The sequence below is a fragment of the Hemibagrus wyckioides genome, linkage group LG11 (genome assembly GCF_019097595.1).
Source record: "Hemibagrus wyckioides isolate EC202008001 linkage group LG11, SWU_Hwy_1.0, whole genome shotgun sequence".
NCBI classification, from domain to species: domain Eukaryota; kingdom Metazoa; phylum Chordata; class Actinopteri; order Siluriformes; family Bagridae; genus Hemibagrus; species Hemibagrus wyckioides.
Genome location: NC_080720.1, coordinates 2,731,963 through 2,758,606, shown reverse-complemented (window position 1 = coordinate 2,758,606; position 26,644 = coordinate 2,731,963).

Below are 26,644 nucleotides of genomic sequence, written 5' to 3'. Positions count from 1 at the left end.
TTTATTGGGTTGGATTGATTGGTTAGGATTGTTGGTTAGCTTTGTAAGTTGTTTGGGTTGGTTTATTGATTACATTTATCGGTTGGTTGGTGTGGTTGTGTATAGTTGGTTGAGTAGGTTAAATGGTTGGTTTGTGGGTTGTTTTTGGAATGTCACATAAGTAGTTAGTTCCTATTCTCTCTCACATTACAGCAGCTATTTGGTGTAAGCGATTCCTTTACTTTCTTTTCTCTCTCTCTCTCTCTCTCTCTCTCTCTCTCTCTCTCTCTTAAAGACAAATAAATGCAGGTTGTTTTGTTACTGAGGAACTGCAGAGAAGTGTAAATCCCCTCTGTTGCGAAGATGTCTGAAAGCTCAAAGTTACAGCTTCACCTCTGACTGTTACAAAGCGCTGACACTGGAGACTCCTTCCATAAACAACACCTTACACTAAACACCAACACGTATCTATTCCACACACTTGTTTAATCCGTTTATGTGGTGCATCTGCCATCAAAACATCCATCAACAAGCAGTTAGTATAGATACAATAACAGTTAGAACTCTACCTGTATAGAACATGAACATTTGAGCTAACTAGAGCAAAGGTATTTTTTCTATCCAGTTTTAGGAGCAGATTAAGATTTAAAACAAAACAAAACAAAAAAAAACAAATTGCAATTTAATAATTGTATTTAGTAAGTCAGTAAGGACCTCTGTATTGGTCACGATTGTTTTGTTGCACCTTGGAGGTTTTCATCATGACGACAGCATGTCGGCCGTTTCTCTCTGTAATCATCCACTGGGGGCAAAGTGCATTCCTGTGTTCGTTTTTCTTCTTATGAAGTGGAAATAACAAAAGAGAAAAAATCTCACCGTGAGACAAGAGCGAGGTGAACTTGTGGCTCATTCTTTCAAAACTCTCAGCAATCAAGCTTAAATTTGCAAAAAAGAAAAAAAAAAGAAAAAGATTACAGCGATATACAGATACAGAAAGTGTAAGCATTTTTTTTTCCCCCTTCCTAAGTCTGTCTAATTGACAAATTGGGTACGAGAAGAAAATTCCAGCATTTGCACTTTCCCTTTCACAGAGTCGGGATACGTTAGATTCTTTGTTTGAGCTGAAGTTAACTAAATTGGACACTTTCCATTTTGAGATTAAGTCAATTTGACAGCAGCGAATATAAATAGAGAGCGAAGAAGAGCTGAAGAGGGGTATAGGTGTGAAGGAAAAAAAGTGGGTCCTCTTCAAATTAACGCACACTCCTTTTTTTTAAGAAATGAGATATTAATTCAAAGATTACTTTCAGATAAAAAGTGAAGGAAAAAAGGAGAGGAAGAGGAGAGGAGAAGAGAAGAGAAGAGGAAGAGCTCCAGATGTATGATACCGAGTGTATATATCAATATCAATAGTGCCACCTAGTGCTATATGGTACGTTAATATAATGGTGTGTGTGTGTGTGTGTGTGTGTGTACATTTACACACACACATACACACACATATTCATGTTCAGTTTTAGTCATTCATGCTGTTCCCCCTGAGGAAAATCCACTTGAAGGAATTGGATGGAAAATATGGCTTATGAAAGAAATAAATAAGGACACCAGGCGTGTGTTTATGGCGTTCATTGAGAGAGATTCAGTGGCTGTTTTTCATCTATTTCAAAGCGCAGTCACGATAATGGCATGTACCGAAATGGCGTGTCATCTCTAACGACCTTGCATCCTCATTACAGGCTACGCCGGCTCACGCTCACGCTCGCTCTCACGCTCAATGTTGCTGTTGAATTGGTGGACTGAATTATTTTTTATTTTCCAGGTTGAGTTTTTCATCAAGGTCCTCCTCAAAACATAACTAATTCAGCAGGATCGTTAAGGATTGTATTTCTTATACTGGTCCTATGAATGCGCTCCTTCTGATATTACGTTATGGTTTCCATAGTAACTGCTCGTTCACATTAACTTTTGGGATGAATCACATGTAGTAACCGGTGATATGATGGAGGTCTGCTGTGAGGAGGAGTCTCCAGTATAAGAGCTGTCAATTATAGCTGCTATAACATAAGTGACAACGGGAACTATCTTGTTTCATGAAGGATCTGCCCTGATACATCCAGACGCTCTACCCCTGGTTGGAGTCTTGCTGCTTGGTGGTGCTCACTGCTCTTGGGGATAGAGCTGCGTGGACACACTGTGACCCAGGGGACTGCTGTGGATAGAACCACTTGGAGACTATGAACTGCCGTCATATCAGTCAGCTACTACTGATACTACTATAAGCAGGAAGGAATTAGAGCTAAGTCTGTAACTAATTCAGAAACTACACTGACCTATAATGTTCCACAAGAGCTCTTGATTGCTGTTGAAGAAATGACATCATCAACATTTACATTATTCATTGTCCAGTGTCAACCAAATGAGGATGAGGTTCTTCCTCATCATCTTTGGGAGTTTTTCCTCACCACCTGACTGGTCTGCAGCTATGCAGCCCCATACACAACAAACTGTGATGCATTGTGTATTCTGACCCCTTTCTATCAGAACCAGCATTAACTTCTTCAGCAGTTTGAGCAACAGTAGCTCGTCTGTTGGATCGGATCACACGGGCCAGCCTTCACTCCCCACGTGCATCAATGAGCCTTGACCGCCCATGACCCTGTCGCCGGTTCACCACTGTTCCTTCCTTGGACCACTTTTGATAGATACTGACCACTGCAGACCGGGAACACCCCACAAGAGCTGCAGTTTTGAAGATGCTCTGATCCAGTGGTCTAGCCATCACAATTTGGTCCTTTTGGTCAAACTCGCTCAAATCCTTACGCTTGTCCATTTTTCCTGCTTCTAACATCAACTTTGAGGACAAAATGTTGACTTGCTGCTTAATATATCCCACCCACTAACAGGTGCCATGATGAGGAGATACTCAGTCTGATCGGTTTATGTAAATAAAACAGGATAAAAGTATGACAGGAGTGATTACATGAAAATATGCCACTGATGAAAATCTAGTTCTAGTTCTCCAGTCATATAACTGTTAAGGAATTGCTGTGGTTTTATCTACAGATTATGCTGTCAGTGACATGGCTTATTAATTCAGTTACACACCAGTTTAATGCTCATTTGGTGAAACATATTGTTCATATTAGTGTTCATATTAATAAAGTGAAGGAAGAAAAGTGTGTGTGTGTGTGTGTCTGAGGGAGAGTGAGAAAGAGTGTGTGTGAGTGTGAGACTGCAAGATTTAGCTCTTTCACCAAAATTTCATCATTTTGAGCTCTCTGTGATCATTGCCTTATATGGAGATGTGTGGGCGTGGCTAAATGAACATCAAATGTGCCGTGAAAGCTCTTGGAAAGTTTGGTGTTTATCTTCTTGTACATAAATTAAAAGAACAGAAAATCCGCGCAACTTTCTCGAACCTGACGAGAATCTTTAGTTCAGTTTGGTGAAAACATGTTCACACACCCTGCCTCACGCCTCGCAACACAGCAACGTCTTCCTGAAGTTCAGGGGAAAGTGTTGAGGCGTGTGTGTAGCTAATGAGGCTCTGTGCATTCGCTAAAGGAATTAATAACGCTTTTGTTTTCTTCCTGCTCGCTCCTTTAGAAGCGTATCTGCATTTCTCACACTCCAACATCTAAAGCCTTCATGAATATATGCACAAGGCTGCGTACCATCCTAAACCAGCTCCTGAGCCTGGACGTGATCCTCACAAACTACTCCTTCTCTCCTGCTTGTCCTCATCTCTGTGTCTTTCATCAGTCTCTTTATAACCAATTCTAGCTAGCTAACATTTCTGTGAGTATTTTAAACACTAGTTAGCTAGCTAACATTAGCCAATACGACTAGGATTTTGTGTATGTTATACGCTAGTCAGCTAGCTAATCAGACAGAATTTCTATAAATATTCTAAACGCTAGTCAGCTAGCTAACATCAGCAAATCTGACTAGGATTTTTGTGATTATTTTAAATGCTAGTCAGCTTGCTAACATTAGCCAATCTGAATGAATTCCTGTATTTTAAACGCTAGTCGCCTAGCTAATCAGACAGAATTTCTATAAATATTCTAAACTCTAGTCAGCTAGCTAACATTAGCTAATCTGATTAGCATTCCTGTGGGTATTTTAAACACTAGTCAGCTTGCTATCATTAGCTAATCTGACAGGATTTCTGTGAATATTTTAAACCACTAATCAGCCAGCTAACATTATCTAATCTGACAGGATTTCTGTAAATATTATCTATCTTGCCCGCTAGCTAAAATTAGCTAATCAGTAATCTTTCATCACTCTCATAATAATCAATTCCTCTTTTCTGATGCTAATGGTACGGATTTCCAGCTGCATTTCGTTCTTTATTAGATGAACTAAATGATCATTTCCATTTCCAGGGGATGTTTTGAAAGGTACGAATATTCTGGACAGGTCAGCACGTGTTCCCTGTGTGTGTGTGTGTGTGTGTGTGTTTGTGTGTGTGTGTGTGTGTGTGTTTGTGTGCGTGCCATCCTCGTTTAACTGGAGCAGAAAATCTCCAGAGTACATGACCTTTATTTAATCACTCAGTATTGGGGGGGTAGGTGGGTTGTTTCTTTTCCCAACCATGTGCGGCATCGAGGTAAATTAGGTCTCAGTCAGCCATGTAAAGCTCAGCTATCTAATCCTGGAGCGAGGGCATGAAGAGCATGAAGAGCTCGTTGTATGTGCATGACCATGTGAGGTGTATACACACACACACACACGACCGTAATTACACAATAGTCGTTCAAGATATTGAATGTATTTTCGCTACTCCTGTTAGCCAGCTAGCTAAGCTAGGCTAAGAAAACCTGAAAGGATTCCTGAGAAGATTTTTAGCCCACAACAATCAATATTCTTCCATGCTAAAGCTGTTCAACAAGCTAACATGTCTAGCATGGCAAATTTCCTGATAGAATCTAAGATATACCTCGTAGTCCTTTAGATTTACCTCGTAATCCTTTAGATTTACCTCGTAATCCTCACCGCTGAGGCTCGGCATGATGATCTGACATAGAAGGACTTTCTTTTTTTTAAACTATTTAACTATTTAATGCTATGCTAGCATTAACTAACATGAGAAAATTTCTAGTATTATTGTAGGTTCCAATCCGCTAGGTGACAATGAGCAATCTGACATGATTTCATAGCATATTTTAAATGGTAGTCAGCTAGCTAAAATTAGCTAACACAATGGGACAATGGGATTGCTGATAGCTAAGATTAGCTAGTATGACAAGAGTTCTGAAACTATGTGCTATCTTACATTACCTAACCTGAGCGTAATTGAAATGCTAGGCAAGAGCCAAAGTTACAGGATTTCTGTGAGTATTTTAAATGCTAGTTGGCTAGCTTACATAAGCTAATCTGACAGGATTTCTATGAGAATTTTAAACGCTAGTCAACTAGCTAACATTAGCCAATCTTACAGGATTTCTGTAAATATTATGTAGCTAATCAGCTAGCTAATATGAGAGGATTTCTATGAGAATTTTAAATGCTAGTCAGCTAGCTAAAATTAGCCAATTTAACTGGATTTCTGTAATTATTTTAAACTCTAATCGGCTAGTTAACATTAGCTAATCTGACAGGATTTCTGTGAGCATTTTAAACACTTGTCAGACAGCTAACGTTAGCCAATCTGACTGGATTTCTGTGAGCATTTTAAACACTTGTCAGACAGCTAACGTTAGCCAATCCGACTGGATTTCTGTGAGCATTTTAAACGCTAGTCCGCTAGCTAACATTAGCCTATCTGACAGGAATTTTGTGAGTATCTTAAACGCTAGTCCGCTACCTAACATTAGCCAATCTGACAGGATTTTAAGTGCTTGTAATATGTTCTTAATCCTCACTGCTCCAGCTAGCAAGCCAACATGATTTTTGAAAAAGAAATATTAATAAAAGCGTCTCTTGTTCCTGTTCTTTCCATTTTGATATAAAAAGACGGGAGTGTAGCTCTGAAGATGCAGCCCAGCCGTGAAGATGTGCTCCTGTAAGCCGAGGTGTCGAAGACGACAGGAGACACGGCGCTGAAGGCTTTATCACGCAGCAGCTGTTGCTCACAACCTGACAGCATCAATCACACTCTCAGTCCAGCTCTGTCAGAAATGTTCCATCACTACTGCTTAAAAGAGGAGAAGATGTTCAGTGTGTCTTCTGCTTTCAGAGCTCACCCATCTGACTGTGGTCCATTTCTTTGGTCACTTTATGATCTAATTCTGATTCTGATTAAACTAAATTAAACACACACAGTGATGAAAGCAGATTTAAATTCAGATTATCCTGTTCAGACCGGCATTATCAATCTGTACCAGGACCTTCTAGAATTCTGTTGATTCCTCCAGAAGAACCCTACTGTGCTACAGAGTCATTCAGACACGTATCATGTGTCCTCAAACCTAGAACTAGAACCAAAAACAAGCCCGCTAACTAGCATTAGCCAATCTGAAAGGATTCCTGTCAATATTATCTAGCGAGTCAGCTAGCTAGCATTAGCCAATCTGACTGGATTCCTGTTAATATTATCTAGTGAGTCAGCTAGCTAGCATTAGCCAATCTGACAGGATTCCTGTTAATATTATCTAGTGAGTCAGCTAGCTAGCATTAGCCAATCTGACAAAATTCCTGTCAATATTATCTAGCGAGTCAGCTAGCTAGCATTAGCCAATCTGACAGGATTCCTGTTAATATTATCTAGCGAGTCAGCTAGCTAGCATTAGCCAATCCGACAGGATTCCTGTTAATATTATCTAGCGAGTCAGCTAGCTAGCATTAGCCAATCTGACAGGATTCCTGTTAATATTATCTAGTGAGTCAGCTAGCTAGCATTAGCCAATCTGACAGGATTCCTGTAGATATTATCTAGCGAGTCAGCTAGCTAGCATTAGCCAATCTTACAGGATTCCTGTAAATATTATCTGGCGAGTCAGCTAGCTAGCATTAGCCAATCTGCTAGGATTTCTGTGAGTGAGCCACTGCTCACTGGTACACTCCTGTTAATTTTTTTTTTTTTTTTAAATCTAAAGGTAACTCTGGAATGTTTAAGGTTCTTCAGGATGTCCCTCTGAGAGAACATTTCTATTTAAAGCCTCTTTCATATCTGTTTATGTCTCGCTCACACACACACACACACACACACACACACACACAGTCCACAAGCTAAATATTTCTTGACTATAACCTGAAAGATTTTGCACACACACACATTCAAATTCGCACATTCAAAGTTGTCTCTCGCTCTCTCTCTCTCTCTCTCTCTCACACACACACACACACACACACACACACACTGCCCATACAAGCTTAATATTCCTCTACTATAACCTGTAAAATTTTGTACAGAGAGAGAGAGAGAGAGAGAGAGAAAAACACATTGCTGATGTAAACTTATTATTTCTGTCAGGAAGTATAACCCAGGCCTGTCAGGGGAGGACTGAAGCTGATACATGGGTCCAGTGCAGGACATTGTCCACATTTTTCTCTGCATGTTTCAATTTGCTGCCACCATAATGTGTAACTGGAGGTTCACAGTCTATCAAACCTATGATATCATTTGAGCAAAAAGATGGCCATGATTTATGAGATGCTAATGGAGGAAGAGGCATGAGGACCAGAGGACAATACAGAAATCAATTCAGAGCATCTTCGATGACAAAACTGATCTGCAGAGAAATGAACGTTTGTGAAGAAAGCTGTGTGGTTCTTCCTCAAAACTGCTGCTGCAAACTCTGAGGCACACAACTGAGTAGAATTTCATTCAGTGGAACTCGAACCCTGTTCCAGCATGACAATGCTCCTATGCACAAAGCACACAGCTCGACGAAAACATGGTGTGGAGGTGAAGGTTGGAGGAACTGGAGTGTCCTGCACAGAGCCCTGACTCTGACTCAACCCCACTGAACACCTTCAGGATGAACTGGAACTGGAGTCTCCTCAACATCCCAACATCAGAGTCTGATCTCACTGAAGCTCTTGTAGAACATGTGAATAAACCCAAATCCCCACAGCCATGAAATCTGGAATGTGAAGTTTAACACACATCAGGGTGAAATGGTCAAGTGCCTTTAAGATACAACTTATATTGTCAAAAGTTTTGGGACATCTGCCTTTACATGCACATGAATGTAATATGGAGTTGTCCCGCCCTTTGGAGTTATAACAGCTTCAACATTCTTCTGGGAAGACTTTCCACAAGGTTTAGGAGTGTGTTTATGGGAATTTTTTACCATTCCTCTAGAAGCATGGTCATTTGTGAGGTCAGGCACTGATGTTGTGATGACGAGAAGGCCTGGCTCACAGTCTCCACTCTAATTCATCCCAAAGGTGTTCTATGGGGTTGAGGTCAGGACTCTGTGCAGGTCAGTCAAGTTCCTCCACACCAAATTTGCTAATCCATGTCTTTATGGAGCTTGCTTTGTGCGGTCATGTTGGAACAGGAAGGGGTCATCATGGAAACTTTTTAAAAGGAAGACATCATGTTTTTTTTGGTTCATCTACATTTCATTCTTATCATTTAAAATAAATGTTAATTTATCTATTTTTATTTTTCTAATATTTTATTTCTTTCTAGGCAAGTGTGAAGTCTCAAAATGGTTTAATTTACCTGGCAGGTTATTCAACTCCTGTCAAGAATTTATGTCTAGAACGAAGCAAAAACTGATCCGCTGTCATGTGAAATGAGACTTGATTGGATTTAATCTGTGTATAATTCTGTTATAACAAACTGCTGATTAATTTTATTAAGGTAGATTGGTGTCAGTTGTGTTTATTTTTATCTCTAAGTTAGTAAGGATTAAAGTTACGATTCTGTCATTTTAAATGAGCTGATATTCTGAGACTGGAGACGGAATCGTCTGGGTTCGTCTGTGGACGCTGATGTTAAATTTCAGAGCCGGATTTTATCTATGTGTTTGGACGGGGTTGGGCTTCAGACTTCAGGACATGGAGGGACGGGGGGGTTGGATGAGAAGGGAAGAGAAGAGACTGGGTACAATTTAACGCCTCATTATGCAAATTGATCATCTCAATTGACCATCGCTCTGATAATGGCGAGGCCAGACTGCTGGGGAGTTTCGAAATGCCTCTGGAAAACATCAGTTAAATGTCCCGAGAGCTAAAAATAAGATCTGGAAGAAAATTGAAGGAGACAATTTGGACTTGTCTCAAAGGGGCCGAGGGCACGACTGCGGCGAGTAACGAAGGAACCAATGGCTACGATGGTCAAACGACCTGAAATGTCACGTGCAATTAAGTGCTAAAGGACAGCTGGGAAAGAAGAAGCAGAAAAAAAAGATGTATTTAACTTCTTAGATTAGCATCAGGATCTGGCATTTGCTTACGGGTTAAAAACTAGCATGGCCTTTGTTATTAATTAAGTTTTGTCCCAGCTTGGCAGTATGTTTTTTGAACACGGAGATGAATTAAGCGCAGTGCGGATGAGACGCTCCTGTCAGGGCCTAATTGCATTTATCGGCCTGGCGGCTCTTCCCTAATCTTGGATTATGATGATACATTAGCAGCTGTGCCTTATGTTTACAAGGCATTCATCAAGGTAATGGGACAAATTCCCCCAACATCACGTTAATCATGAGCCGTAATGGACCTGTCATTATCGGCATCCAGCCTGTCCGCATCCTTGCTTTAAACCAACTGCTCGCTTACTTTGGGTCGTTTTTAGACAAATGGAAACAGTGTAAAAATGTCGAAAAGGTGTTAAATATGAAGCTTGTAAAACATTTGATCAGTTTCCCAGAGATGACTAGTAACACAATAAAAATTAATTAATTAATGAATGAATTAATCACGTATATCAGTTAATTTGAGGTCCAGAATATGTGAAGAAAAGTACTTCACTGTAATGTTTATTGGTATAAAGGCTTTCTTTTCTTTCTACCCCGGGCTATCATCGCTCTAACATGGAATTTAGAAGCAGGTCTGTTCACGTGTCACAGTTTCATCTACTTACCTTTAAGACATAAGGGCTTTTTGCGCTGTGCTGAACCCTACATTGTGGTTGTTCTAAACCCTGTTATTACCCCTCAGGGTAGAGGAAGGTATCACACATGGAACTTAGAAGCAGGTCTTTTCCCCCAGGGTTATGAAACTCTGTTCTGAAGCAGGATCGGCACGGCAGTGTTTACAGTGTTAACTCCACATCACGGTGATAAACATGTACAGTGTGAAACCATGCGCTGTTAGAATGTTACAGCTATTCGCTTAGCAACAGAAACTCAACAGCGCCTCTGTGCCTCATATCAGGTGAAAGCCAGGATGTAGCCACACTTAAACACGTAAAAACGGCTTGGTAGATAGAGTCAGGCGGCAAAACACCCAACATCACAGAAGTGTGCGTCGTAGCGAGGGGGAAATACGTCACGCTGGAAAATTATATAGTATATCGAGGAACGAACATCTGGTGGACTAGACGACAAACTTAACAAGAGCAAAAAAGATGATAAAGCTGTGAAAGATAACAGAACCTGCTCGAGTGCAGAAGCTCAGACCTGAACTGTTTTACTCACGGAGTGAAAACGAGATAAAAAGTCCTGAATATGTCAGAAAACTTAAAGTTACAGCTCTGGAGATTCTGGAGACTCTGGAGTGGTAGCTTTGTGGATAAGGTGTTGGACTTATGATTAGAAGGTTGTTAGTTCGAATCCCAGGTCCACCAAGCTGCTGCTGCTGGGCCCTTGAGCAAGGTTCTTAACCCCCTATTGCTCATTGTTGTATAAAATAAGATAAAATGTCAGTGGCTCTGGAAAAGGGTGTCTGCCAAATGCCAGAAATGTAAATATAGACTCCTTCCATAAAGGTTACATAAAAGTCTTACAGAAAATTTCACCGTATCAACAATTACACACTCATGAACGAGCTGTTGCTATAGAAACCATGATGTATTAGAGCTGGTGCATTAATATAAACCTGTGAGTTGGAGCTGTGATGCTGTCAGAGAAAAGGAATCGACATCAATTTAATAATCAATCAAATAAACTAAAACTCAGACCTAGCGGAAAAACCTTGTCATCCCTTATATGGCCAGAGTATCTGAGAAACACCACATACAAGTTCACTTTAAAGCCACCAACACACTAAGACAGAGACTCGTCCACCCCAACACCAAAACACAAGAAGAGCAATATCATTTCCACTGTCCAGTGTACTACAGTGGACAGACAAAACAACCATTACAGCACAGTAGAAGCATTACATCAGGACCAGAATCTGCTGTGTACCTGCAGTGGTGGTTCAAGTGGTAAAGGCTCTGGGTTATTGATCAGCAGCTCCAAGCTCCACTTTTGGGAAATTGACCTTAACCCTCCTTAACCCTCCCTGCTCCAGGGGCACTGTATAATAGCTGGCCCTGTGCTCTGACCCCAACTTCCTTAGCTGGGATATGTGAAGAAAAGAATTCCACTGTGCTGTAATGTATGTGTGGCGATAATAAATGCTTCTTGCCCTCAGCTCTTCTTCTTCATCTGAAGGAGACACATTTGAGGATGATAAGGTACAGATGGTTTGAGAATGGCTTGAGTGAAGGAGGCCATCTATGTCCAGGTGGAAAATCCTTCTCTCAGCAGAGGTGGAGGTCTTCAGCACAACCTATTTCTCCTATTCTTCATGCTGCTCTTTCATCTATCCCAAAGACCCCTTCATAGGTCCACCACTAAAGCCATACCTAAGGATCCACACTCGTATTCTCTCATTGTTACGCCTAATACTCTCTCTTTACCCTCTTTCTCTGAGGTTGTTACATCCTAAACGACTCTCCCTGACTCCTAACACCTCCACCACTCCTCCTTTGCCCTTGTTCCTGTAACGAGGCTATCCAGGGAGGGAAGGATCCTTGACCCTGGAGGATGCAAATTCATGGAAAACTTCCCTCAGACTGAAGAAACTGTTCGGATGAGTAGAAAGAAGTCCAGTTGACTCAACTTCCAGATAATCTCACCTGGATGAAGAGAATCTTCACAGACAAGATCAAATAACATTCTAAAAAATGGTACCGATTGAACCGTAAAACGGATCAAAAAGCTAGTTCTAATCTAGATATGTATTTCACTTGTGCTAAATAATTCTATACTTTCCATAATATAATGATAAAGAAACGAGGTAAAACACGAGGTCACTGGTCTCCAAAATAAAAGTACAGTTGTTTGTTTCTCCTGACCGACTAGTTGTCCTCACCTCATTAGTTCATAGAAAACGAAAAGGTCTAAAGTTTATTTATCCAGACTTGAGCATGTCTTCCTGTTTTTTCTCAGCACGAGGACCACAGGCGTGTGAATAAACATGAAGTCCACCATCAGGAGGCCGATGGAATCAAAATAAAATCAATCACCGGTTAAACATTTCGTCTGACAACCTAAAAGGTGTGATATTATACAGAAGCGAGGACCCACTAATGAGTATGAACACGGAAAGGAGGTGAACGTGAGAGATCGAGTTAAGGAAGACATTTTTCTGGAAACTTCTGTACAACTACTGCCTTGTGATGTCATCAGTGTCCACGTCAGGCTTCCCTCCAGCTTCTGAGTCACTTACTATGTTCACAAAATGATTAGGATCTGTTTTGATTCATAACTTTCATACAAAATATTTTATCATTACAGCAAGACATTTGAATTCTATTTGGTTTTATTTGTTTAACACTTTTAATAGAATTTTGTCACAAAAGTAGCTTTACAGAAATCTAAAAATTCAGCTTAAGTTTAAAATGAATTTATATTCATCTGTAATGATCAAACCAGAGGAAGAAACCTTGAGAGGAACCGGACTCTAAAGAGAACCTCATCTTCATCAGGGTGACACCAGAGAGTGGGATTAGAAATCATTTCTCTTCTCTAACTCTAGTCAAGTGGAGTTGTGTAACCAGGAGCTTCTGAGAAACTTATGATTTTGAGCATCAGCATAATTCTGAATTCATTACAATTTGGAGACCATGAAGGTACATCAAATGTTCAATGATGAGAAGACCCGAGTGGGAAACCATCTAATCACAGTCCAAAGCCACCTCCATGGTCTTCAAGTGGTACCATCCACAGTAATCTCATGTATCTCCAGGCTGATCATGTGGAGCATCATCAGGAGAAGTGATCACAACCAGGTGATGAGACTTCAAGCAGAAGTAGGGCATCCGGATAGTCTAGAGAGAGACAGACAGACAGACAAATAGAGAGACAGATAGAGACAGACAGACAGAAAGAGAGAGAGAGAGACAGACAAATAGAGAGATAGATAGACAGAAAGAGAGAGACAGACAGACAGACAAATAGAGAGAGAGAAAGAGATGAACAGAAAGAGAGAGAGACAGACAAATAGACAGATAGATAGACAGAGAGAGAGAGAGAGAGAGAGAAAGAGATGGACAGAAAGAGAGAGAGACAGACAAACAGAGAGACAGACAAACAAATAGAGAGACAGACAGACAAATAGACAGACAGAAAGAGAGACAGAGAGACAGGCAGATAGGGAGAGAGACAGACAAACAAATAGAGATACAGAGAGAGAGACAGACAGATAGACAGACAGACAGACAGACAGACAGACAGATAGATAGATAGATAGATAGATAGATAGATAGATAGAGACAGACAGACAGACAAACAGATAGACTGAGACAGAGAGACAGTATTAGGCATGCTGGAGATCATCTAATGGTTGAGGATGATGAACACTTATGGTTCAACTGAGAAGCAAAAGTTTCCTATTTGATCAAACGAGTATTCAGAAGACAGAAGACTTTATTTTTGTCACATAAACATTTCAGCACATCAAATTCTTCCTTCACAATTCCCAGCTTTGGAGGTTGGGGTCTGAGCCATGATAGACCCCTGGAGACAGGGTTGAGGGCCTTGCTCAGGGGCCTACCAGTGGCAGCTTGGCGATGCTGGGTCTTGAACCCCAACCTTCTGATCAACAAGCCAGAGCTTTAACCACTTGAAAACTTAAAAACTAGGAGCTCGGGTTCTGTCCTCGCCATGGCGCTACACATCACCTCCGTTTAAAACACCAGTCATTCCGTCACGTCAGCACCAGCATCACTGGGAATTTCTTATGATAATTGGATTTCCTAGCGTAATTGGACGACGTTAATGAATGGCTGTGTGAACAGATCGTTCTTATTCTGCAGAATTCTAACCAGTAGATTTAAAAGGGCTTTAATTAAAATGTTGTGAAAACAATAAAATCTCATTTTCAGCCTCAGAACTCAGTTTTGTATTTAGAAATGAAATCATTGTGTTGGTTTTATTATTTTTTTCTTGACCAACTGCATAATTTACATACTGTATTCATCATCCAGAGGGATGCGCTCTCTCAGCTCACCATGTAATAAAATAAAAGAAAAAATCAGGATCAGTTGAGGTTTAAGGGACTTCAGAGCAACTCAGGAATCTGAACTCATCACCTTCTGATCACACGCCTCTCTCTCTCTCTCTCTCTCTCTCTCTCTCTTTAATGATCCTCATCATAATCAAAATTATCATCCTCATCATCATCAATCTCATACTCCTCATCCTCATCCTTATCCTCCTCCTCCTCTTCCTCATCATTATCATCATCAACATTATCATCATCATCAACATTATAATGATCATCATCATCAACATTATCATGTTGATCATCATCAACCTCATCCTTCTCATCCTTCTCCTCCTTATCCACCTCCTCCTCATCATCATAATCATCAACAATATCATGATCATCATCGTCAACATTATAATGATCATCACTAATCTCATCCTCCTCATCCTTATCCTCCTCCTCCTCCTTCTCCTTCTCATCATCATCAACATTATCATGATCATCATCAACATCATCATCATCATCCTCCTCATCTTTATTATCATCAACATCATCTTCATTATCATCATCATCATCATCAACATTATCCTCCTCCTTCTCCTCCTTATCATCATCATCATCATCATTCTCCTCATCCTTATCCTCCTTTTCTCTTCCTCATTATCCTTATTATCCACATCTTCCTTCTCCTCCTCCTCCACATCATCATTCTCATTATCCACATCGTCCTCCTCCTCCACATCATCATCATCCTCATTATCCACATCTTCCTTCTCCTCCTCCTCCACATCATCATCATCATTCTCATAATCATCCTCATCATCATCATGCTTATCCTCATCATCTTCATGTTTCTTTGTGTCTACACAAAGCTGTCTGTCTAGTTCTGCTGAAGGAGAAGTACATTTCTGTTACAATCCTGGCACATGGTGGCGTGTGTGTGTGTGTGTGTTTGTTCAAACCTCATCATGAATTACTGAGTTACAATATTACAGAATGGACAAACAACTCAGTAATGTCTGTAATGTCTGTAGATTTAAATGAGGCTGTCGGTCATTTCAGATCAGTTCAGTCTGCTCCATGGTTTTAAGCCGAATCCCGAGGTCTGCAGCTATTCCTCTGAGCTCCTTTATTAAATGAATAATAAATGAAACCTATCTGATTAGATTTCTGTCTGCTTAATTATCCTCTTTAAATCTACATTTATTTTCCTGACTGCAGCGTGTGAGCACCTGATGTTGAACCGCAGTGAAGTATGCAGGAAGCAGGATTATTGTGTGTTTATTAGGACACGCCCCAAAACAGAACAACGAGCCTGGAATCTGGTCCATCATGAGCTCACTGTATACAGTTCCATACAGTCTGATGCTGAAGTCTCCCAACAGGAAGTGAGGTCACATCTCAGCATCAGTAGATGACTAAATGAACCACAGCCAAAGCTTCCTACATGAAGTCCATGTTCTTCTGGTTCTTCCATGGAGTCCATGTTCTTGTGCTTCCTACATGGAGATCATGTTCTTGTGCTTCCTACATGGAGATCATGTTCTTGTGCTTCTTACATGGAGATCATGTTCTTCTACTTCTTACATGGATCATCTCAATGGACTGCAGCATAACAACATGAGGGTGGTGTGGAGAGGAATGAGGACAATCACTGGCTACAAGACCAGCAGCCAGGTGATGGAGGGTAATACGTATTATGCAAATGAGCTTAATCTATTCTTCAGTAGATTTGATGTCAAGCCTCAGATGCAACCGTCCCTCTGCCCCAGTACATGTTCACCAGTTCATCTGCCTCAGGTAGCGGCTACTATTCCAGATTCCTCTGGAACCATCAACATCTCAGTGGATCAAGTGAGAAGGGAACTAAGCAGGCTTCACCCCTCGAAGCCCTCAAAAGCCCACATGAAATCTGTCAGAGAATACTGAAAGCCTGTGCCTTTGTGGAGTATTCCAAAACATCTTCAGCCTAAGCTTGCATCTGGGGAGGGTCCCGATTCTGTGGAAAACATCATGCCTAGTACCAGTACGAAAGGTAGCACGGCCCTGTGCCCCTAATGATTACAGGCCTGTAGCACTGACCTCTCATTTAATGAAAGTTTTTGAGAGACTGATCCTCAACCCCTTGTCAAACCCTTCCTTGATCCCCTACAGTTTGCCTACCAGTCTCAACTCGGAGTGGACGATGCCATTAGCCATTTGCTTCGCCGCACCTACACCCTCCTAGAGGGAAGCTCAGTGAGGTTTATGTTTTTCGACTTCTCAAGCGCTTTTAACACCATCAGGCCCATGCTACTGGGAGAGAAGTTGAAGAACATGAATGTGTACACTCATCTGCTTTCATGGATTATGGACTACCTCACGGGACGTCCCCAGTACGTCCAAATACAGAACTGTGTGTCCGACACTGTGATCTGCAGCACTGGTGCTCCTCAGGGAACAGTTCTTTCTCCCTTCCTCTTCACCCTGTATATCAGATTTCAGACACAACTCAGAATCCTGCCACCTTCGGAAATTCTCTGATGACTCTTTGATTGTCGGATGTATTCAGGGACATAACACCTCGGAGTATCGGACAGCAGTGGACAACTTGTGGTGTGAGCTCACTGGTGTTTTCTGTTTCTTACATGGAGACCATGTTCTTTTGTTTCTTGCATGGAGACCATGTTCTTCTGCTTTTTACATGACGTCTTTTTTTGTACATGGAGTCCATGTTCTTCTGCTTCTTGCCTGGAGACCATGTTCTTCTTGTTCTTACATGGAGACCATGTTCTTCTTGTTCTTACATGGAGAACATGTTCTTCTGGTTCTTACATGGAGTCTGTTTCTTACATGGAATCCATGTTCTTCTGTTTCTTACATGGAGTCCATGTTCTTCTGCTTCTTACATGCAGTCCATGTTCTTCTGCTTCTTACATGGAGACCATGTCCTTAAGCTTCTTACATGGATTTCTGCCAGTTCTCACATGGAGTCCAGGTGCTTCCAGTTTGTACATGGAGTTCTTCCGGTTCCTAAATGGTGTCCATGAGCTTCTGGTTCTTCATGCTCAGGTTTCACTCTTAGCTTACCATTTACATCAACATTCAATGTAATATTAATGATAAATCCATCACAGACGTAGCAGAGACACTGATGCAAATCCTGGCCTCCTGCAATGCATGAGACTGAGCTGAAGCAGAGGCTTGACTCGGCTAGTAAGTGATGATGATGTGGTATTAGCATGAAAGCTTTGGAAGCTGATCTGTTGGAACAGAGTGTACAGATGAGAAGGTCAGCGCTGACCTGAGACCTGTTCAGAACAGGAAGTCGGCCATTTCGAATTAAAATAAAAATAGTTGTTGTTTTTTTTGAGAAACCAAACCACACAGGTCCACTTCAAGATCAGAAATGTTCATCCATCACGAGGGATGTCCTGCATCAACCATAACATTATAAATAATAAAAAGATCAAATTCCACACATTGTCCTGGCTGATGTGATTTGTGTGTGTTCTTCATCACTGCTGTGTGAGACACAGAAACGTTTAGGCTGATTGCAGATTTGTTTCTTTTATTGTTCATTACACTGCAAGAAGAGGATCTGGAGAGTCCTTGGATCATCACAAGAGCTCCGTCGGAAAGCACTACAATCTACAACAGGTGCAGCCTAAATTCATGTTCCTGCTCCGTTGCATCAAAATCAGCAAGAATAAACAGGTGGCTTAGTGGTTAGCACTGTTTCCTCACAGCAAGAAGGTCCTGGGTCCGAATCCCGGGTTTGAACAGGCAGGGGCCTTTCTGTGTGGAGTTTGCTTGTTCTCCCCGTGCCTGCGTGGGGTTACTCAAGGTACTACGGTTTCCTCCCATAGTCCAAAAACATGTACATTAGGTTGATTGGTAATTCTAAATTGCCCATAGGAGTGAGTGTGTGTGGTTGTCTGTCTATATGTGTGGCCCTGTGATGGACTGGTGACCTGTCCAGGGTGTACCCCTGCCTTTCACCCAATGTGTGCTGGGATAGGCTCCAGCAGATCCCCGTGACCCTGATTAGGAATAAAGCGGGTATAGAAAATGGATGGATGGATAAACAGATCCAGAAGCCAAGATCATTCTGTGTAATCATTACCATGGTGCTGTGTTCTGTATGAAGACCTTTAGAACGTTTATGGAAAGAGGCTCCAGTGCAAGTGCTCTGTGGAAAGGGGTCATCATTGGCATCATGCTGTGGTGATGGAGGAATAAACCACTAGTGGACGTGCTGATAGAGGAAAATAATCAACTTCAGGGTGGAAACATTAGAGATCATGACAATCCACCTGAGGAACAGCTTAAATCAGGAATTTGATACAGAGTGGTTTCATAAATGAAGAAAATTCTGTGCATTCATGTTCTTCTGGTTCTAACATGGAGTCCATGTTCTTCTGCTTCTTACATGGAGACCATGTTCTTCTGGTTCCTACATGGAGATCATGTTTGACTGCTTCTTAAATGTAGACCATGTTCTTCTGGTTCTTACATCGAGTGCATCTGGTTCTTACATGGAGTTCTTATGGTTCTTACATGGAGTTCTTCTGGTTCTTAAATGCAGTCCAAGTGCTTCTGGTTCTTATACTTAGTTATTTTGGTTCTTACAGAGATTTCTTCTGTTTCTTAAGTCCTACCAGTTTTTTCATAAAGTCCAGGTGCTTCTAGTTCTTAGATGGAGTTCTTTTGGTTCTTAAATGCTCAGGTTTCACTCTTACCTCACCATATTCCAGCAACATCCAGCTTTGGAAGCTGAACTGTAAGATTTGATGATCCTTATCATCATCATCATCCTTCTCATCCTCCTCATCTTTATCCTCTTCATTCTCATTATCCCTCTCATCCTCCTCATCTTCCTCCTCCTCCTTCTCATCAACTGATCTGTAAGTTACAGACTAAAGCACTAAATCGCCTCTGCATCTTTATATTTAATCTTGATGTAGAGATAATGCGAGGGTTAAATATCACTGCGTGGTGGTCAGCAGGTATTTGAACGGCATTGTGGGTAATGCACACCAACATTCAATGAAAGACATTTAAAGTAAAAAATACAGATGTTATGGTCAGTGTTGTCCAGTCATTTGAGTGGATTTTACATTTTTTGTACATTAAACCTGCACATTTTCACACCTTTCACACCTGTAAAAGTTCAGATGAAGCTTCTGTGTAAAATTCTGAGGTGTTGTTTATATAATCAGGAGCTTAATAAGACTACTGTAGAGTAAAGACTCTTATTTAAGGTTGTTCCAAACGCAGCATGGACTCTAATATATTTCGACACCCATTAAGATGAAATGAACCTGTACTGATGCAGAAATGAGTAAACTGCTTAAAACCCGGAGCACGGCTCCTCAGAAGGCACGAGCTGGTACGCCTGCCAGCAGGTCACTCGTCTTTATCGATGGTGTGACTGCCAGCGGCAGCAGCAGAACGATTTTTGAAGTTAACTGCTCGCATCTAAACGTGTCAAAACTTAACAGATGGCACTTCACCCCAGAGCAGGACAATGACCCAAAAGCAACTATTTCAAAAAAGTCGAGTGTTATTGACCGGCCAAATCAATTACTGGGTCCCACTGAGCACTTATGCATTTACTGACAGAGGAGAAATTTCCCTGAAACAAGCAGAAGGTGAAGATTGAGGTGAATAAAGGCTGTATTACAGACCTGAGAGAGAGAGAGAGAGAGAGAGAGAGAGAGCAGTGAAGAGTGTATGTAGATTTACTGACCTACAGATAAGTCCATGTGCTACACGGTTACTCAAAAGTATGGCCACGCCCACCAAGTGTAGAGTTAAACATGACAATTTCTGTATAACAAAGTCAACTTTTAATGAAAATCTCATATCCATGTCACATTTTTTATTAGGAGAGAGAGAGAGAGAGAGAGAGAAAGAGAGAGAGAGAGGAAAATCATTAAAGTCAATGAGAGAGAAAAAGGGCCTAAAGACAGAAATTAAGAGAAGTGAAAAAAAGCTGGAGCCAGAACAGTTCAGAACAGTCCCCTGCCGAGTCCAGAGAGCCGAGTCCAGAGAGCCGAGTCCAGACAGCCGAGTCCAGAGAGCCGAGTCCAGACAGCCGAGTCCAGAGAGCCGAGTCCAGAGAGCCGAGTCCAGAGAGCCGAGTCCAGACAGCCGAGTCCAGAGAGCCGAGTCCAGACAGCCGAGTCCAGAGAGCCGAGTCCAGAGAGCCGAGTCCAGAGAGCCGAGTCCAGACAGCCGAGTCCAGAGAGCCGAGTCCAGAGAGCCGAGTCCAGACAGCCGAGTCCAGAGAGCCGAGTCCAGATAGCTGAAAATGAGGGGAGGTTTGAGCTGCACTCACTTCAGCTTTATTTCGGTTCAGTGTTTTAACCTGAATCTGTTCAGTGTACTGATGAGAACCAGCACCAATTCTGACCGCAGTTTACTGGACCTGAATACTGAAAAAAAATCTTTACCTTTTATTTAAACTACATTATTAGTGTTGTGTCCAGTGTGTTTTTGTAAAACACACACACACACACAAAATACTGAACACACAGTTTTTCATAAAGAGAGGTTTATTTAACGTTAATGGATGTGTCTCATCTCTTTCTCCCTCTCTCTGTCTCTCTCTCTCTCTCTCTCTCTCTCTCTATCTCTCTTCCTCGACCTTTATTCATTCCATCACCTGAGTGCCAGAACAGAGTAGAGTCTTGATCAGTGGAGCAGTGCTAGTGGATGTGATGGAGTGAGGTGAAAGCAGCTTTACAGAAGTATAGAAACATAGAATTTTTTTTAGTTTAAAGTTTAAAGTTAAGTTACTATTTATCTCTAACATTTATCCCTGAGGTCACGCTGGTGAGGAAAAACTCCCTGAGATGATATGAAGAAGAAACTCTGAGAGGAACAAGGCTCAGAAGGGAACCTCAGTCTCATCTGGGTGACACTGGACAGTAAATAATGTACATGTAAATAATGTCCTTTCTACAACAGCAACCAAGGGCTCCTGAGGAACTGACAGGTCAGTGTTTCTGAGATCATTATAGACACTAATTCCTTCCTGCTGAAAGCTGACTGAAGTTCAGAGATGGTGTGAACAGTTCCTTCAGCAACTTCATGTTAAAACTACAGTCACTTTCCTAGTTCCTGCCACCCAGATGAGGATGCGGTTCAGTTTAGAGTCTGGTTCCTCTCATTTTGGCTTTGCTCATTTTATACAACTAAGCAATTGAGGGTTAAGGGCCTTGCTCAGGGTCCCAGCAGTGGCAGCTTGATGGACCTGGGATTTGAACTCACAACCTTCTAATCAGTAGTCCACTTAGTGCTTTAACCACCAATCTCAGATGAGCTTCTCATCTCAGAGAGTTTTCCGTCACCATCATCACCTCTGACTCACTCATTAGGGTTAAATCGATATATTTCTGTAAAGCCGTGATTGTCGTTAAAAAAGCTTAATAAATTAAATTGACTTGAACTGAACATTACAAGACCTACAAGACAGTGGTGAGACTGGCCATGCTGTGTGGTTTGGAGCTGGAGGTAGCAGAGCTGAAGATGTTGAGGTTTTCTTTGGGAGTGAAACTGTTGGACAGGATTAGGAACGAGTACATCAGAGGGACAGCTCATGTTGGACGTTTGGGGGACAAAGTTAGGGAGGACAGATTAAGATGGTTTGGACATGTCCAGAGGAGGGAGAGTGAGTATATTGGTAGGAGAATGTTGGACATGGAGCTGCCAGGCAGGAGGCAAAGAGGAAGGACAAAGAGGAGGTATATGGATGGAATAAATGAGGATATGAAGCTAGTGGGTGTAAGTGTTGAGGATGCAGAAGATAGGGATAGGTGGAGAGAGATGATTCACTGTGGAGACCCCTGAAGGGAAAAGCCCAAAGAAGAAGAAGACTTGAACTGAACCCTGGTTATATGAGCACAGGAAATGTCACAATTTATCGAAATGTTAGAGATCCATGACAAAGGAAAGCATCAATAAAGTCACAGTGGTATATTTGTAAATCCATCCAAACCTAATCTGACGAAAAGGTTTGAAAATCTAGACAAATTCCATCGGTTATAACTTCCTGTGTTTCTCTCTGAAATCCAACAAGTTCACCTTTTGCTCTCTCCAAATACGATTTCTACCATTTTTTATTTCAGCCCCAGCGAGCTCACCCACCGCAAACAATCTAGTAAACGGGAAAACGACTGCTCTAATCCTTTCAGGGATGAAGAAAAGCCCTCCAATGGGGTTATAAATGAAGAAGTCTCTCCAGAGTGGAGGTCTCTTACTCAGCTCCTTCCCTGGAGCAGATCAGCACAGCAGCCTTCAAACCCATGAATCACTCTCAGGTCCTCAGCCACAGCTTCACTCCGCTCCAGTCACACCGCCACGCTTAGATTCTGCTTCAAGCATTTCTTTTTTTAAAACCACAAAGTCTTTTTGTTAATGCAAATATTAAGCCATAACAGGAAAAAAAAGAATTGCTCGTGGCTCAGTGTTTCTTTTCAGCTGTGAAGCTAACAAAAGACGACTAGCTTTCTTATCTTTACTGCTTTAAAGAAAAGGAGGAAAAAATCTTGTCTATAGACGTGTCAGATATTTCAGAGAGAAGAATGTGATAAAGATTTCATCTGATTCTTTAGTAGAGCAATAATATAAAAAAACTCCTGGAGATACAAAAATGTGCCCTGAATGTGAACAGAATTTAATGTCATCATGGGGAGCCTAAATATTTTATTATATAAGATATAAATCACTTAAAATCAAAATTATATTTGATTTTTAATTATAATAAAATGTCAGAAATGATTAAAAAGATCACCTAAAAAACAAATAAAATAATAATATAATATAATAAATAATTAAAAATATATTATAACCTAGGAAACATAATAATAATATAATATAATATAATATAATATAATATAATATAATATAATATAATATAATATAATATAATATAATATAATATAATAAAAATAAATAAAAAATATTATAACATAGGAAACAAATAATATAATAATTTTAAATAAAAATAATTAAAAAATATTCTCAAGAAAATAAATTATATATAAATATTTTAAATGAAATTAAAAATATTAATTTTATTTTATTACAAAAACAATATTTATTAAATTACTCTTTATGCATTTTATTTGCATATTTAATTTTATAAATAATTGCATATATAATAAAAAAAAAACAGACCAGACACAAATAATCTGCATATAAGGTTTATATTCATCTAATACATCCAGATTCAAGCTTTTACAACATGATTAGTTTCTTTTTCAGAGAGGAAGAGATGTTTTAGATTTCTCTCTCTCTGTTTTTCTTTCTTTCTTTCTTTCTTTCTTTCTTTCTTTCTTTCTTTCTTTCTTTCTTTCTTTGTGGGATGTGGGATGTTTTGTGGGATGTTTTGTGGGATGTGGGAGATGTGGAATGTGGGATGTTTTGTGGGATGTGGGAGATGTGGAATGTGGGATGTTTTGTGGGATGTGGGACATGTGGAATGTGGGATGTTTTGTGGGATATGGGAGATGTGGAATGTGTGATGTTTTGTGGGATGTGGGATGTTTTGTGGGATGTGGGATGTTTTGTGGGATATGGGAGATGTGGAATGTGTGATGTTTTGTGGGATGTGGGATGTTTTGTGGGATGTGGGATGTTTTGTGGGATATGGGAGATGTGGAATGTGTGATGTTTTGTGGGATGTGGGATGTTTTGTGGGATGTTTTGTGGGATGTTTTGTGGGATGTGGGACATGTGGAATGTGGGATGTGGGATGTTTTGTGGGATGTGGGATGTTTTGTGGGATATGGGAGATGTGGAATGTGTGATGTTTTGTGGGATGTGGGATGTTTTGTGGGATGTTTTGTGGGATGTGGGACATGTGGAATGTGGGATGTGGGATGTTTTGTGGGATATGGGATGTTTTGTGGGATGTGGGATGTTTTGTGGGATATGGGAGATGTGGAATGTGTGATGTTTTGTGGGATGTGGGATGTTTTGTGGGATGTGGGATGTTTTGTGGGATATGGGAGATGTGGAATGTGGGATGTTTTGTGGGATGTGGGAGATGTGGAATGTGTGATGTTTTGTGGGATGTGGGATGTTTTGTGGGATATGGGAGATGTGGAATGTGGGATGTTTTGTGGGATGTGGGAGATGTGGAATGTGTGATGTTTTGTGGGATGTGGGATGTTTTGTGGGATGTGGGATGTTTTGTGGGATATGGGAGATGTGGAATGTGGGATGTTTTGTGGGATGTGGGAGATGTGGAATCTGTGATGTTTTGTGGGATGTGGGATGTTTTGTGGGATGTGGGATGTTTTGTGGGAGATGTAGGATGTTTTGTGGGATGTGGGATGTTTTGTGGGATATGGGAGATGTGGAATGTGGGATGTTTTGTGGGATATGGGAGATGTGGAATGTGGGATGTTTTGTGGGATGTGGGAGATGTGGAATCTGTGATGTTTTGTGGGATGTGGGATGTTTTGTGGGATGTGGGATGTTTTGTGGGAGATGTAGGATGTTTTGTGGGATGTGGGATGTTTTGTGGGATATGGGAGATGTGGAATGTGGGATGTTTTGTGGGATATGGGAGATGTGGAATGTGGGATGTTTTGTGGGATATGGGAGATGTGGAATGTGGGATGTTTTGTGGGATATGGGAGATGTGGAATGTGGGATGTTTTGTGGGATGTGGGAGATGTGGAATGTGGGATGTTTTGTGGGATGTGGGATGTTTTGTGGGATATGGGAGATGTGGAATGTGTGATGTTTTGTGGGATGTGGGATGTTTTGTGGGATGTTTTGTGGGATGTGGGACATGTGGAATGTGGGATGTGGGATGTTTTGTGGGATATGGGATGTTTTGTGGGATGTGGGATGTTTTGTGGGATATGGGAGATGTGGAATGTGTGATGTTTTGTGGGATGTGTGATGTTTTGTGGGATGTGGGATGTTTTGTGGGATATGGGAGATGTGGAATGTGGGATGTTTTGTGGGATGTGGGAGATGTGGAATGTGTGATGTTTTGTGGGATGCGGGATGTTTTGTGGGATGTGGGATGTTTTGTGGGATATGGGAGATGTGGAATGTGGGATGTTTTGTGGGATGTGGGAGATGTGGAATCTGTGATGTTTTGTGGGATGTGGGATGTTTTGTGGGATGTGGGATGTTTTGTGGGAGATGTAGGATGTTTTGTGGGATGTGGGATGTTTTGTGGGATATGGGAGATGTGGAATGTGTGATGTTTTGTGGGATATGGGAGATGTGGAATGTGGGATGTTTTGTGGGATATGGGAGATGTGGAATGTGTGATGTTTTGTGGGAGATGTAGGATGTTTTGTGGAATGTGTGATGTTTTGTGGGATATGGGAGATGTGGAATGTGGGATGTTTTGTGGAATGTGTGATGTTTTGTGGGATATGGGAGATGTGGAATGTGGGATGTTTTGTGGGATATGGGAGATGTGGAATGTGTGATGTTTTGTGGGAGATGTAGGATGTTTTGTGGAATGTGTGATGTTTTGTGGGATATGGGAGATGTGGAATGTGTGATGTTTTGTGGGATATGGGAGATGTGGAATGTGGGATGTTTTGTGGGATATGGGAGATGTGGAATGTGGGATGTTTTGTGGGATATGGGAGATGTGGAATGTGGGATGTTTTGTGGGATATGGGAGATGTGGGATGTGGGATGTTTTGTGGGATATGGGAGATGTGGGATGTTTTGTGGGATATGGGAGATGTGGAATGTGGGATGTTTTGTGGGATATGGGAGATGTGGGATGTGGGATGTTTTGTGGGATATGGGAGATGTGGGATGTGGGATGTTTTGTGGGATATGGGAGATGTGGAATGTGGGATGTTTTGTGGGATATGGGAGATGTGGAATGTGGGATGTTTTGTGGGATGTGGGAGATGTGGAATGTGGGATGTTTTGTGGGATGTGGGATGTTTTGTGGAATGTGTGATGTTTTGTGGGATGTGGGATGTTTTGTGGGATGTGGGATGTTTTGTGGGAGATGTAGGATGTTTTGTGGGATGTGGGATGTTTTGTACACAGTTATGTGGCCTTCGAGCGGTAGATGCTTGTGAAACTCAGCACTATTCAGTCTGCAGTAATTGCTTCATGAAAAACTTAGTGGAGTTTATTGTATATAAAGGTTTTTTATTGTTTATAAAGCCAGTCTAGTGCCTATAGGGCCATAGTTAAGTGAAGTAATTACTAAACGCAGCAGCGCGTGTTCTACAGCAGGATGGTGATGTTATCAGGGTTACATCAGGATTTAGGAATCGGAGGAATTTCAGCGATCCCTTAGGTATTGATGTAGAAATGCATGCAAAGATACCTGACATAGTAAACCATTACACTAGTTAAA